Source organism: Bubalus bubalis, chromosome 12, assembly GCF_019923935.1.
Source record: "Bubalus bubalis isolate 160015118507 breed Murrah chromosome 12, NDDB_SH_1, whole genome shotgun sequence".
Classification (NCBI taxonomy): Eukaryota; Metazoa; Chordata; class Mammalia; order Artiodactyla; family Bovidae; genus Bubalus; species Bubalus bubalis.
The window spans coordinates 873,644-878,214 of NC_059168.1; the positions used below are offsets into that span (position 1 = coordinate 873,644).

Below are 4,571 nucleotides of genomic sequence, written 5' to 3' on the forward strand. Positions count from 1 at the left end.
TTTTCCATTTATTAAGATGAAAGGAAAGCCTAGCTACCCCCTGCCCCCTTGGCCCTGGCCTGTACATGTTCTTCATCCAGGCTTTTCTTGCTGGAGCCAAAGACACACAATTCTTGTCCGCATGCCCAGGTAGGGGTGTTGAGACACAGAGCAGATGGACCTCCTAGACTGTGGTTTGGGTCCCTGTATTATCTTTCAACTTCTTTTCTTGGTCTTTCAACTGTCTTTTCAACTCTATAATTTTTTTCATCCTCATTAATGAGGGTAGTCTTTTGTCATAATTATTTTTTGGAAATTAATATATACACATTGTAAAAATCCTCAAGCACCAAAAGCCCCCTAGCTCTGATCCGAAGGTTGATTTTCTTCTCCCGTTACCCGTTTCCTACATATCCTTCCAGGCTGGTTCTAGGACAGCATTCATTTGTTATGTCTTCCCTGCTTACTGATCAACACCATTGGTGCAGGTCTGTAAATGCGTGTGGTGGTACAGACTAGAGTGAGATTGACACCATTGGTGCAGGTCTGTAAATGCGTGTGGTGGTACAGACTAGAGTGAGATTGACCTCTGGGCTCACCTGCCTAGCTCCCCACAGCCAAGGCCATCTGTTTGCACCTGCAGGTCATCAAGGTTATGGACCTCGGGGCGGGGCCTGTCTTAGTCCAGAGGAGTTCAAGAGCCAGTTTAGTAAGTTGAATGTCATCTAGGTCATTGGTTAGTCTTGCAGCCAAGTTCTAAAATCCACCCTCTGCCTTTGGTCTGGTTCCTGAACCCCTCCAGCCTCTTCCGTTGAGCTCTTTGACATGAGTTTGCTCAGGAGCTCACTCTGTCCCCTCCAGTCCTGCCCAGAAGCCCACACAAGAGACCAAGGCTGACCCACTGCAGCCGCAGCCCAGTCCTCATGTCTGGTCCCCCTGGTCTGTCTGGGTCACTGGGCTCTCTCTGCCAGGACCCTTGCTGGAACCTACTGACACTGTCCCTGTCCTGCACTGCCTCTGATTCTGTGGTCTCCACACTCTATGGGAAGACTCCCTCTCCCTGGCTTATTCTAATCCCAAGCACCTTAGGATTCAAGACCTACCCATGTGACTGAGAGATTCACTGCACTTATGAGCCTCAGTTTCTTTATCTGTAAAATGGGCCTGATAATCCCTGCATAATCCACAGAGTTGGTTAAGAGCCTAGTGTTAAACCCTGCCCTGTAGATAGAAGTCCCTTTGGCTTCCTTCCACCCACCTCAGTGGAGATATCGAATTTCCAGGTCCCATCAGCTTCCTCTCCAAAGAGCCCTGGCTGCTCCCTGGCTGCACCAAGCTCCAAGCTTCCACTTTAACTTAAGGCTTGAAACCAATGAATCTCAATTGACTTAGCTTTCATTCTTCCCAGATTGGTCATCAGAACAGTTCCAGGAGATCATCTCTAAGGTTCTTGAAGGGTGATTAGCAATGACATCATAATAAAAATGGTGGTCAGTATTCATTGAGCAGTAACTGTATGCCAGGTATCCTGCCAGGAGCCATACATGAATGACCTCATGAATCCTTTGTGACCAGGCATGGAGGCAACCTCACTGCCGTTGACTCATGACTGAGATGCCCGGACAGAGGCTCAGAGTCTGGAAGTGATCTGATAAGGTGGGAGAGGGGCATTTAACCTGTGGGAAGACTCGAAGATCAGCCAATTTATTCAGAGCTTACTAGAGAAAGGGAGTCAGCCACCATCACTTGCAGGTAGCAGAGACTCAAAGGCAGGGGGATGGGAAAGCTTTATAGTGAGGGAGAGGTGAGAAGGGATCAGAGGCTGTCGGCACAGTGGATCTGGAGGCTGTTGGCATACTGGATCCGGAGGCAGGCTACATAGGACCAGACATCCTGTGTAATTGATTAGGGCTTGTATCTGGCTTTCTCGTGTTGGTCCTAAGTTGGATGTGGGGACAAAAATTAGAGACGCTGTCAGTGATTCATCAAATCCTGGCCATTTTGATGGTTACAGCAATGACTGTTCATCTTCCTGGATTGTTAAGCGAACAGCAATCTGGGTTTCTGTGAGTCTGACTTACAGCAGGCTGGTTTCCTGGGCTGTTGGCTGTGAATAAGGGCTTGGTTTCCTGGGCAGGTTGCTATAGGTTATGGGGCAGAATTCTGCTTTTATTTAATTAAAAAAACTTTTTGGCTATGCCCACAGCATGCAGGATCTTAGTTCCCCAACCAGGGATCGAACCTGTGCCCCCTGCAGTGGAAGCACAGAGTCCTAACCACTGGACCACCAGGGAAATCCCAGAGTTCTGTTTTTATATTTGGCCTGGTCATTGTCCATTTGTATATTCAGTTTCTCAAACCTGAGGAAGTCTACCTCCATATTCTTGGAATCTGAAAAATTCCATGAGGGCTAATTCAAGAGCATCTCAGAAGAGTCCTAGATTCTGAACCTACCAAGGTTTAATCTGCTTTGGGCTACTGACCTCTGTGGCTCCCAGGTGGGCATGTGTCTACCGTTTCAGAGGTCTAATGCCTCAGTGGCTCCCAACAGCGGCAGCTGCAGTGTTTCTCGGGGGTCCGAGCCCCTCTCCAGCTAGAGGCCAGGCACACAGCCGCACCCTGAGCAGACCCCAAGCTCCTGCCCCCACGCTCCTGCCCCCACGCTAGGGTCTGCAGAGATCAGCACTCCAGACTGGCCGGCTCGACTCAGCTAAGGCTGCCAAGACAAGTTTCTGCTGGGCACATTTTCTGTGTGGTGTGTTTTTCTTTCTTTGGTAGCTCATAAAATTCCCCTGCCTGCCCTGGGCCTCTCGGTCTTTAATCTTCAACCTCTCTTGGAGCTGTCCCTATTTCTTTTTAATTGTGCCTCTCTTTTTTTTTTTTTTCCTAAATGGAAGTTTCCTATTGACTTTTTATGACAATATAGAGACGTGGATGGACTCCAACAAAAATGAAATCTTTATGGAATAGTCATCTGTCTCCTGGAGCCTCCTGACAAATGTTCCTCCTTGGATACCCAGACATCTGTACATATTGGTGGGGAGCAGGGGGCCGTGGGGAGTCGCTCTGGTCTTGGCTGAAGTATCATGACCACGGAGGGAGTGGTGTGCAGCTCAGCCAGCGGGAGAAGGGGAGGGGACGTGAGGGTGACATGAGATATGGAGCAGGAAAAATAAATCTTCCCCAGGTACAATCCCTTTGCCTTAGTGTCAGCTGAATTGGCAGCGCTCCCTAATCCCAAACAACCTGGCTACCTGACTGCACATGTGATCCACACAGGGGTGACGTGTTCAGTGCCCCCTTACTCAGCATCTCTTGCCTTGGGCCCCCCAGCCTGGCCTGAAAAGTCTTTGTCTTTGGGCCCTAACACCAGACATGACTGTCTGGGGTCGTGGGCTCGTTTCCCTTGGGCAAGCTTCCCAGAGTGTGGTCTGGGAATGGCTTGGGATCCACTGATGGTTCTCCAGGGATCAGGAGCCTATGCAGGCATGAGTTACTTGTGCCAGGAGGGGAGGAACAGTTTTCCACTTACAAATCGGTATTAGAAACCACCCACACCACATGCCTGGCCCACTTCTGGGCACTAGGTCCAAAGGGTCACGGTCCCTCGTCCCACAGAGCTGATGTTCTTGAAGGAGGAAACAGGAAAAAATTAGAAGCCCCCCTCCCCCTGCCAAAAATCAAGTAAATATGTAAATGATGTGACATTTTCAGATTGTGGGGAGTGCGTGGGACAAACAGAGAGGGGAGAGAAGGCTGCTGGAGGGGAAGGAGGGCATCTGTTTTAGACAACGGTCAGGGAAGCCTGCCTGCTGACACTGGAGATAAGCTCGGGTCAAGGAAAGAGCAGTTCAAGCAGAGAGTCAGCAAGTGCAAAGGCCCTGAGGCACTCGTGGATTTGAAAGCCAGAGAGAAAGTGAGGGTGGCTGGAATGATGTGAGCCCCCAGAGGAGCAGAGGGAAAGGAGGCTGTGTCAGGTCTGGGGCTTTGTGAACAAGCCTTCCTGATGAGCAGCTCTTGTTTCAAGTACAGCATGAGCCACTGTGTGGATTTAGGGAGTTGAAGCCCGACACAACCTGATTTTCATTTTATTAATTTATTTTTTTAAATGGGAGTATAATTGCTTTCTTGGGCAAACGCTGGGAGATGGCGAGGGACAGGGAAGCCTGGCATGCTGCAGTCCATGCGGTCGTGAAGAGTCGGACACAACTTGGTGATTGAACAGCAACATAATTACTTTATAATGTTGTGATAGTTTCTGCTGTACAATGAAGTGCATCCGCTATGAATGCACATATATCCTCTCCCTCTTGAGCCTTCCACCCCACCACCCCCTTCCCCTAGGTCATCACAGAGCCCCAAGCTGAACTCCTTGTGGTACATAGCAGCTTCCCGCAGCTAGCTACTGTACACACACATGTTACAGTGTCAGTCACTCAGTCATAGCCGGCTCTGCAACTCCGTGGACTGTAGCCCGCCAGGCTCCTCTGTCCATGGGGTTCTGTAGGCAAGAACACTGGAGAGGGCTGCCATTTCCTTCTCCATTTACACTTGGTCATGTATAAATGTCAACACTGCTCTCCCAGTTCATC

At 49.6% G+C, this 4,571-nt stretch overlaps 1 non-coding gene across 1 annotated transcript; it reads right to left on the reverse strand.

Moving 5' to 3' along the window:
- Nucleotides 1–2,200: 2,200 nt before the first annotated feature.
- TRNAG-UCC lies at nt 2,201–2,273 on the reverse strand. Its single transcript has one exon. It is a non-coding gene; the product is annotated as a tRNA-Gly (tRNA).
- Between the last annotated feature and the right edge of the window lie 2,298 nt (nt 2,274–4,571).